Source organism: Nelumbo lutea, chromosome 8, assembly GCF_056320005.1.
Source record: "Nelumbo lutea isolate HS-2025 chromosome 8, American lotus-T2T, whole genome shotgun sequence".
Lineage (NCBI taxonomy): Eukaryota > Viridiplantae > Streptophyta > Magnoliopsida > Proteales > Nelumbonaceae > Nelumbo > Nelumbo lutea.
Genome location: NC_142691.1, coordinates 36606223 through 36617716, shown reverse-complemented (window position 1 = coordinate 36617716; position 11494 = coordinate 36606223). Strand labels below are relative to the sequence as shown.

General features: G+C 41.7%; 1 non-coding gene across 1 annotated transcript; it reads right to left on the bottom strand.

Moving 5' to 3' along the window:
* Positions 1-10235: 10235 nt before the first annotated feature.
* On the bottom strand, positions 10236-10342 carry LOC148843830 (small nucleolar RNA R71). The gene has a single exon (XR_016103939.1). It is a non-coding gene; the product is annotated as a small nucleolar RNA R71 (small nucleolar RNA).
* Positions 10343-11494: the final 1152 nt, after the last annotated feature.

The following is an 11494-nucleotide window of genomic DNA, read 5'->3' as shown; positions in this document are numbered from 1 at the left end:
GACTATGAATGTTAATTAGATTATCTCATATGATGATATGGGTGTTACTAACTAGTGAAGTGATCTATCGCAAAATGGAGGACTCTTTCACAATACTTGGGGCTCCTTATATGATGAGTCAACACTTACCAATTAGAAATGTTTACCCAAAATGACTATACAACTTATCTAATGGAGGCTAAAGAGGAAATTCATAAAGAATGGAAGGATTCGTGATTTTCACAAGAAGTCATGGGGTTATGCAACTAAAATAGTTGGCTCCATGCAAATATATGATTCTTCACATTCTCAAAGATATGAATAATTTCTCCGACCTTAAGATAAAGGGAAATCTTAGAGTTGAATAAACAAGAATTAAACATAGCTAAAATCCCATTCTACGATTAGTCACATGAGACAATATAGGTTGTGGAATAATTAGTTTCTCTTGCAATTTGTATAAATGGCACAAAAACCTTTCGCTAATCATCTAGATCACAATAAGCTCAAGGGGGCCAACTACACCAGTTGCATATGCAACCTTAACATTGTACTCATGTCTACGAAACTTTAGAAGATTCCTACCCAAAATGCATTAGATGCTCCTAGTAAGAGGTTTTGGGGGATGAACCCCATGTAAGAATGGCAATGGGTTTGGGGCATGACCCCCCATAAGTATTATAAACTACATTTATAATTATCATAATTATTGGAACTATATTTATGGTTATGGGGGATGACCCCCCATGTAAGAATGGAAATGGGTAGGGGTCATACTCCCCATCCGGACCTTGAGTTCTAAATTAATCATTGTCACTGACCCTAATCACTGTTAGGAAAAAATTTAGCCTACACCCTTAGTCCCCAGTGGAGACGGGTTCTCCATTGGAGACCTGAATCTCTAAATTTTTTTTTAATTAAAAGTTGGTTTTCAGAAAGGTATTTATCTAAAATATAGGAAAAATTAAAATGTAAATAATATTTTCAATATATTTTGATATATAATATAAATAATATTATAACATAAATAATACTATATATTTAATATAATATACATACACAAGTAAGTAAGGTGGTCAAGCTACGAGGGAATGGTCTCCTTGAAAGACAAAGGAAGACCAGAGGCAAGAGGTTAACTGGAGAGCTAGGGCAAATGGGGGTGATGAAACAGCCGAGTAGAATGATTGGATAATCCAATAACTGAATGAATTAGTGATCAAATGAATGAATCATTATGAGGAGGGCCCTCATTTATTAGGAGGGATCTTGAGGTCCTAAAAGGAAGGTGTTGAAAGAATTTGATTCCCATTAGAAAAGAGAATATTAGATTCGTTGTTGGTCATTAAGGAGCACTGTTAGGGTTTCGCCATGTATTTTATGAGATCTCTCAATGATCGACTTTCCTTTCGTTCGAGGATTCTCATAATCCACATGTGCTACTTCCTTTCGTCACCTACTTAACCGATGTGGCGTTGGTGATGTTATTATCTATCAGGTGCATTTTTACTAAACCACACTCGTCTAGACTTCATCGTGGTTTAACATTAGCTAAAGTTTATCTTGACTTGCACCGGGTACAAGTTTATTGTGAATTGTGTGATAATTCATATGTTCACCACAGGCGTTTGATTAGTTATAAGCTTATCGTAGGTAACCAATGAGTTATGAACTCATCGCAGGCGTCCAAGTGGTATCAATTTGGGGTCTTCTGTACTTTGATAGTCTGAGCGATCACTATGTACCTACATTAACCCCTTGCTTATCGATAAGTGGAATCTTATCAATAAGCATTTTGCCTTCATATTTGCCCTGAGGTTTTGTGATGAATCGATGTAAAAATGGGTTGGCGGTGTGTGTTGATCTTCATGCGTTGGGTCTGGTGGTCATTCCTTTTGCTGATTTTCCCTATTTAGATCTCATATGGGTGAAGGAGAATTCATTTGGATTCTTGTCATCCCCCCTGCCTATTAATGAACTGGAAGCTAGTCTATAGGCAATCATGTGTTCAGCTTGTTAGTAGCTTCAAACAAAAGTTGGATGTTTATTCTCAATCAGTTTCCATCCATTCTATGATTCATCCCCCCTGTCTTTTGATAATTTTCTTTCTGTCAGTGGGCAATTCTACGTCTAATTTGTGAGTTTCAGCCCCCTACCCAATGGCAGGAAGAAAATTGTCAAAAGACATGCCAAGGGACGTCAAGTATGGGCGTTGAGCCCCCCTGTGTGTGTCAAAGTAGTGTTTGTTGTGGATGCATAGACGTTAGAGACTTTTCGCATTTTGTTACCGTTGAAAGGATGAGGAGGTGGCTGCTCGTTCAGCCCCCCTAGTGGTTATAGTGATGGCTCTTAACACTATCGCAACGATGATGGACTGTATCAAGAATCAGCCTAGCGACGAGCTCTCGTGGTCTGAGTTCGCTCAATGGTTGAGGACATGCGAGTCTTTTTATGCTCTTGGCTTCCAAATGAAACAGATTGAAGAACAGGTCGTTCTGTTGGCCCACGCATTTTAGAAGGCCGGTCCCAAGGGGTCACAATCTGTCTTTGGTCGATATCTAAAGGATGTGTGCTTATGTCTCAATGTAGTTGAAGCTAACATTTCGAAGGCGGCTGAGAAGCTAAATGCCCTTCTTGAAGAGTGTAGCCATCAGCAAAAGATAGTACCGCAGTACGAGGCAAAGCAGAAAGACTTGATGGATTTCGAGATTCGAAAGCAGGGTCTGGTGGACATAGATATCTATGAGGAAAGGTCGGTGTTATCTGTAAAAAAAAAAACGTATATGATTTCTTACGCTGTAAATTACCCAAATTCTGTAATGGAAAAGTCTTTAGTTTGATCTATATTAGTTTTCGACTATGTCACCCTATGATTTGAACAACATATTACAATTGTGCTTCTAGCAGGCTAATCGTGACACCAGCGGGCTATCGGACCTTTCTCCTTCCTTCGTTCGAAATCCCTAGTCGCGATCAAGATTATAACATAACTTTTGCGCTTGAATTCTAAGAAGTTTGAATTTATCGCATCAAATATATAAACTCCTTATAATGGCAGACAATCAATTCTTTTGTACAAGATAGGACTTGCATAAGTATCAAATAACATTGGGACAAATAAGGTTCAGTGCAAATACTTAAAGTCGGGTACCCTATGAGGTAAGGTGAAGCTTATCGCGAAACGGGTATCCTTGGCCAGGTTTTGTTTTAGTGTAGAAAAGAGTTGAACATCGTTTCGGCAGCTAAGTGTCACAGGCGTGGGAGAATAATCGCAATAACATACAGTGAAACTTTATCGCACATCAGAAAAACCTGAATCATAAGAAAATTCCTAAGTTTTTGCTCAAAGTCAGACATGTCTTGCATGGAGAATCATTGTAAGTTTTCCAAATAGCAGCATTTGTGTTAATAGGGAACCATGTTCACGTTAAGTTCAAAGGCAAAAGACTCAACACCTAGATGACAAGATAAACATTATCGCGCAGTTTGTTTTAGTACTGTAGTTCAAATCGTTTATGAGTGCAATGGGCTATTCGAGACCTTCGTGCACGAAGTCTTTTGTTTCAGTCAAGATCGCAGCGCGGTTGCTACGCTTTCATTTCAGCAAGAGGGATTAAAGTTTTATTGCATCTGTGAGGATGAGATGAGGTCCAGTATGACATTTCGCGAGGTTTGTGATGAATATAACCTCTTTTCCGCAAGAAGAGTTCGTTCTCATCAGAGTCGACTAATGAGATTCAGCACAAATACTTGAAGTTAAATGACTTGTATAGTAAGGCGACCTTCACCGCGGGTGAGTATCACCGTAGATTCCTGATGAGGTGTAATTTGGTACGATCTGCCTGTCTGTAGGATGATAACTCAGCAAGGGGAGCCTAGTCAGCAGTATGTGGAGTTCGGACGTTTGGCCACCGTGGCATAAAGTTACCTTGGCATAAAGTCACCTCGGCATAAAATCACCTCGGCGCCTAATCAAGTTCGGGGTCCAAGAACCGAAGTGACACGTAATCCATTCCAATGGCTTCCCAGTAAACTCCGAATATTACGGGATCATACCACATAACAGCAAGCTTTATCTTCTCCCCGACTGGACCGGGCGGTGACAATAAGGTTCATTGATTGATACGTTACTCCCTGACTAAAGCGGAAATAGATCTCGTCCATTATGGCTGCAGATTTCGTGACTGTTTTGGGAAATCCACAATGACTCATATATATAAAGGCATCAATCCCTCCATGGTCCAAGTACGCGTGCGATCACTTGCACCCAAGCTCTCTAGCACTCAAATTCTAGCTCGCAACCACAATATAATGCTGAATGAAGCATCGGAGCGACCTCCCCGAGTCATCCACCCTAGTCACTCTGATCATTATTTTGCAGTTTAATCCAACTCATCACTTGAGTACGCCCAGGCAACCCTCTAGCTAAGTGCATCCAGATCGCACACCATCAATTGGCGCTGTCTATGGGAACCGATCGAAATGTCATCCCAATTTTTTACAGTCTCAAACTCAATGGCATCATCCAGCCACAACGGTAAGGGTAACATGAACATCACTAGGGTACAAGAGCAGCAGATAGTCGCTCCCCAAGGACCATCGGTGATAATCAGCCAGTTCACCATCCCTCTGACCACATCCGGACTACCATCACTGTTTGCATCCCACACTGCCCAACAGGTGAGTGTCCCGCTCCCCTAGGTGAGCACCACGTTCTTAGAGCCTTCCATGATTCCCCTGGGATTGGGCACTCCTAGTTTAGCGACCTCGTCCAGAGCATTCGAACAATGCAGATTTAGATGCAGTAGATTCATCAGTTCCAGCAATATTATTTTTAACAACCGTATCAGTAGCAGTTCCCACCACTGCAACCAAGCCAACCGACGAACAACCAATGCCAGCCTCCTCCCCGTAGAGAGAGAACTTCATAGGTACCGGTCCCCCCTTTGGGATGAACCCCGCCCCAAGGTGTTGTAGGTGACCGACGTACTCCCCCTACTTCTTGAAGAGAAAGCTCAAGGAATAGGCCTGAACCCAGCCAGTCCGAGAGGCATAGCTGGCAGATTTCCCATGTGGAGCATCGACCCGAGGTTTGAGGTGCGGGTTCCAAGAGAGACCCCTCAGTTCCTCGCAGCAGCCAGCATTGAACGCACGATGAAGAGGAAGCAGCGAGAAGTATCTCTGAACCATGTTCACATTAAGTTCAAACGCAAAAGACTCAAAACTGAGATGACAAGATAAACATTCTCGTGAAGTTTGTTTTAGTACTATAGTTCAAATCGTTTGTGAGTGCAATGGGCTATTCGTGACCTTCGTGCACGAAGTCCTTTGTTTCGGTCAAGATCGCAGTCTGGTTGCTATGCTTTCAATTCAGCAAGAGGGATTAAAGTTTTATTGCGTCACTGAGGATGAGATGAGGCCCCATATGACATTTCGCGAGGTTTGTGATGAATATAACCTCTTTTCTACAAGAGGAGTTCATTCTCATCAGAGTCGTGTAATGAGATTCAACACAAATACTTGAAGTGAAATGTCTTGTAGAGTAAGGCGACCTTGACCGCGGGCAAGTATCAGTGAGATTCCTGATGAGGGGTAATTTGGTACGATCTGCCTGTAGGATGATAACTCAGCAAGGGGAGCCTAATCAGCAGTATGCAGAGTTCGGACGTTTGGCCACCTTGGCATAAAGTTACCTTGGCATAAATTCACATCGGCGCCTAATCGAGTTCAGGGTCCTGGAACTGAAGTAACACGTAATCACTTGTAGTGGCTTCCCAGTAGACTCTGAATATTATGGGATCATACTGCATAATGGCAAGCTTTATCTTCTCCCCGACCGGATTAGGCGGTGACAATAAGGTTCATTGATTGATACATTACTCCCTGACTAAAGCGGAAATGAATCTCACCCATTATGGCCACAGATTTTGGGATTGTTCAGGAAACCCACGATGGCTTACCTATATAAAGGCATCAATCCCTCCATGGTCCAAGTACGCATGCGATCACTTGCACCCAAGATCTCTAGCACTCAAATTCTAGCTTGCAACCACAACATAATGCTGAATTAAGCATCAGAACGACCTCCCCGAGTCATCCACCCTGGTCACTCTGATCACTATTTTGCAGTTTAATCCAACTCATCACTCGAGTACGCCCAGGCAACCCTCCAGCTAAGAGCTTCTAGATCACACACCTTCAATTGGCACCGTCTATGGGAACCGATTGAAAGGTCATCCCAATTTTTTACAGTCTCAACCTCAATGGCATCATCTAGCCACAACGGTAAGGGTAACATGAACATCACTAGGGGGCAAGAGCAGCAGATAATCTCTCCCCAAGGACTGTTGGTGACAATCAACCAGTTCACCATTCCTCTGACCGCATTCGGGGTCCCATCATTGACCGCACCCCTCACTGCCCAACATGTGAGTGTCCCGCTGCCCCAGTTGAGGGCCACATTCTTAGAGCCTTTCGTGATTCCCCTGGGATTGGGCACTCCTAGTTCAGTGACCTCGTCCAGAGAGTTCGAGCAATGCAGATTCAGATGTAGTAGATTCATCAGTTCCAGCAATATTATTTTTATCAACAGTATCTGCAGCAGTTTCCACCACTGCAACCAAGCTAGCTGATGAACAACCAGCACTAGCCTCCTACCCGTAGGGAGAGAACTTTGTAGGTACCGGTCCCCCCTTCAGGACGAACCCCACCCCAAGGTGTTGTAGATGACCGACATACTCCCCCTGCTTCTTGAAGAGAAAGCTCAAGGAATAGGCCCGAACCCAACCAGCCCAAGAGGCATAGTTGGCAGATTTCCCATGTGGAGCATCGACCTGAGCTCTGAGGTGTGGATTCCAAGAGAGATCCCTTGGTTCTTCGCAACAGCCAGCATTGAACGCACGATGAAGAGGAAGCGGTGAGGAGAATCTCTGAACCAGCTCGCCCTACTATTTGAAATAAGATCGAAGTGCCTAACAACACGGAGGCCTATGGTACAAATGTCGCTCAAACGAAAAAGCAGTAGTGGCAACGTCGCAAGACTCACCATCCATAATGATCTAGCAACAAAGCCCAACCATCCAACAGATGAAGGTCGGGAAAGAGAGGAGGTGAGCTCGGTGGCCACAGGAACTATGCCTGCTCTTTTGAGCCAGCCTTCTCCCCTGACACCCGAGCTCCTAGCAGCCCCAATGCCGAAAGATTTCAAAGTCCCGCCGCTAGACAAGTACGATGGGTCCTTTGATCCTTATGATCACGTGGATGCATTCCAGTCCCAGATGCACCTTGCCGGGGCTGATGAGGCTTGTATGTGCGTGGCTTTCTCCACTACATTCAAAGGAGTAGTTCAGACCTGGTATAGAAACCTAGCGCCGGGTTCCATCAGAAGTTGGGCGCAATTTGCAGATATGTTTACGACTCTCTTCATCACTAGTAAGAAGTGCTTGAAGTCACGGGAGAGCCTACTAAATGTGGTGTAGAGGGAGGGAGAGTCAATCCATAGTTATATCAAATGCTTCAATGAGACATGCCTGTAGATACCGGACCTTGACCCAGTAGCATGTCTCACATCAGCGCGGAAAGGAATCACCCATAAAGAGTTCAAGTGGCATGTCGTAGCCAACAAACCAAAGAACATCACCAAGTTCCTCTAGTTGGAAGATCAGTTTATCAGCACTGAAGAAGAGATAAACTAGAAAACTAACAACCAGCCAGGAGAAAAAAGAAAGAGGGAGGAAGAGTGGACGAACAACAAGAAATGAAAAAAAGTAAGTCCCCAAACTCAAGGAACAAATCCTCCTTGCGAAGTTACAGGTCAAGTCAACAATCTAGGACCCCTCTAGTGGAGAGGATGAACTATACTCCCTTAAATGCGAAGCGAGGAGAGATCTTAATGGCAATAAAGGATTTCTCTATCTTTAGATGGCCACCCAGACTCCGTGGAAACCCAACGACCAGGAACCCAAACGTCTATTGTCACTTTCATCGGGACCATGATCATAGCACAGAAAACTGTAGAAACCTCCGCGATGAAATTGAAGAGATGATGAGAATAAAAATTATAATATTTTTATCCCTAAATATTCAGTCTATTATACTTAATTGGACTCATTATACTTGTATTTCGATTCAGGGCATGAAAGAAGGCATCAGGAGAAAAACAAGGCTAATCGGGTAATTTTTCACAGTTTCGGTGCCGCGTAATAATCTGGGCATAACTCTCCCATCCGGACTCAAATTGAGATGATTTAAGATGCATTGTAAAGATAAGGAACAAATCTACAACTTTTGTGTTTTGAGTTTTGATAGATTCGAAGTGCATCAAAGTCAAAATTGCGCCCGAATTCTGAGAAAATTCGTAGGGAAGCCCAATTTGCAGCAGAAGCCCGATACGAATACAAGAATAAGGAAACTGCAAAGAGTCCTATTAGATTTAATATTTTGATGTAATTCTAGAAAGCTAAAGGAGATTGAGATTACCAGATAAGAAATAGGATAGGATTAGATCTAAACTAATCATTTGAAATTAGGACTTTCTATTTTTTGAGAAAGAACTCCAAGAAGGAGTTGGAAACAGCCCCTCCTCCTAAAGCTATATAAAGGGGGGAGGGGTGGACTAGCACCAAGCATCAACCAATCAATCAAGGGAGCAAGGAGAAATCCTCCAAGAGAGCTTCAGCCTCCAAGGAAGTAGTCAGCAACCCAGGAGGAGAAGAAAGGCGGTGAAGATGAGAATTGAAGATTCAAGGGCAAGGAGTTCCCCTCAATCAACTACTATTCAAGGGGTTTTTTTTTCTTCAAACTTTACTCTCTGTTATTATTCAATTTCACTTATGTTTAATCTAAATTTTATCGCTTGAATGATACTTTTCATTAATAATATGAGTAGCTAAATTTCTTGATTTAGGATTTGGATGTAGTCTTTTGATTAGCCAATGATAGATTTTGTTTAATTGATTGGGTCATTGATTGTTGGGATTTATCTTTTATCTTAGGGCTTAATGCTAGTAATTAATTGGCCATTAATTACTTGAATTAAGGTATTGTGTGAAGTAGCGAGAGTGGAAGCATAATACTAGTTCATTGAGATAATTGACCTAGGGTATGCGTTGCTTAGAGATAAGAACACTCCTTTGTGATTGTTAAACTGATTTCCATTGATCTTAATGGGTTTGTGTCCATTGCCCGTGGTCACGAGAGTAGACACACAGTTAGCATAAACACATGTGTTGTATCTTGAGAGAGAACTTCATATAATTTGGGAAAATCTAATCATAAATTCCTACAACAATAAACCAATCTAAGAAAACATAAATATGTCATAGGTAATCATTTGATGAAACCTGAATCCTAGGCTTTTTATAATATTCTGAATTAAACCTATTTACTTGCATTATCATTTCTTTAATTTGGCTTGAGAATTGAATTTCTAATTTCTAAATAATAGAGAAATCTTAAAATTTGGTACTTGACAACACCTTCCCTGTGGGATCGACACTCTATTCACACACTATTACTTGCCCACTATCTGTATACTTGCAGAAATCATACAAGTTTTTGGCGCCATTGCTGGGGAAGGCAATAATGTCAATATCAAAAAAATTTGATACACTCTATTACTTTAGACCTCTTATTCTTTCTTTTTTTCAAAATCTGTCTTTTTGTTTTGCTCATTGCACAACCTTTTAGGTGTTTATGCGAAGGGTCCAAACACCCGATTAGAAGATCAAGATCTTAAAATTGACCGTAGGTGCAAAGCTTTATCTAAAGCCAAAAAGGAGAGGCTCGGAAAGGAGAAAGAAGACAGGGCTAGGGAGCTGGTAAGTCAAGAAGGAGGAACACAAATTATTCAAGAAGCTTTTGAGGGAGTAAGAAAAGAAGAAGAGATGGCAAACGACGCTAACAGATCCTTGCGCGAATTTTCAATACCAACTTCGACCATTCAGCCTAGCATTGAAAGGCCAACGGTTGCAACTAATAATTTTGAGATCAAATTAGCAATCATTTAGATGGTTCAGCAGTCTCAGTTCGGGGGAGGAGTAATGGAAGATGCCAATGCTCATTTGGCAAATTTCTTGGAAATCTGTGATACCTTCAAAATGAATGGCGTTTCTGATGATGCCATTAGAATGAGGTTTTTCCCTTTTTCTCTTAGAGATAAAGCCAAAACATGGTTAACTCTCACTTCGGGATCAATTACTACATGGGATCACCTCACAAAGGCATTTCTAGCAAAATACTTCCCACTAGGAAAAATTGCTAAATTGAGGCATGACATCACCAGTTTCACTTATTTTGATGGAGAGACTCTTTATGAAGCATGGGAAAGGTTCAAAGACTTGCAAAGAAAGTGTCCACATCACGGTACCCCGGATTGGTTGATAGTACAGACGTTCTATAATGGTCTCTCCCCTCAAATGAAAAGTACTATTGATGCAGCAACTAGTGGGGCTCTCATGAACAAGAATGCTACAAATGCAAATGTTCTCCTTGAAGAAATGGCAGCTAATAACAACCATTGGTCTAATGAAAGAAGCATTACAAAAAATGCTGGTGTTTATGATGTGGATGAGTATTCTCTGCTTGCTTCCAAAGTTGATGTAATAGCCAAGACCAAGGAACGAGTGAGCATCAATGTTCTCTCCAACCATCCAAAAGTGTGTGAATTTTGTGGGGGAAATCACCATAATTCAGATTGTCATGAGATGGAGCAAGTCCAGTTTGTCAATAATCCCAATCGGCAACCTTACTCGAATTCTTACAACTCTGGATGGAGGAATCACCCCAACTTAGCATGGGAAAATCCAAGAAACCAAGGAGGCAACCAAAGGCAACCTTTCCAAAATAACTTTCAAGGAAGGAATCAAAATCAGCCCCAAGCACCACAAGAAAACATAACCTCCTATGAAACAGCTTTAGAGAAATTCATTGGGGCTACTTCTGAAAGGTTTGAGAAAATAGAAAAGCAATATGATAGGTTGGAGGCAAAGGTTGATCAAATAGCTAGCCAAAATAGGAACTTGGATATGCAAATAGGTCAAATGGCTAGTTCATTCAATGCAAGAGCTCAAGGTACTTTGCCTAGCAAAACTGAAGTCAATCCCAAGGAGCATTGCAAGGCAATTACTTTGAGAAGTGGCAAACAGCTTGAGGAAGTGATGCCAAAGAGGGTAGAAGAAGAGAGTGGTGAAGCTTCAACAGAAATTATTCAAGAAGAAATTTCAAATGACCAAGCTGAAGAAGAGAAGAAAGAAGAGTTGTCTAAACCACCATAGGTCAAGCCTTATGTACCACCTGTTCCTTTTCCTCGAAAACTAAAGTAGCAGAAATTGGACAAACAATATGAAAAGTTTTTGAACATCTTCAAGCAATAGAAAGGAACCTGCATGCCTATTGTCACTTTCATCGAGACCATGTTCATAGCACAGAAAACTGTAGAAACCTCCGCGATGAAATTGAAGAGATGATCCATCATGGGTACTTGAAAAGTACATTCTACATTAAGAAAAGGAACAGGGGA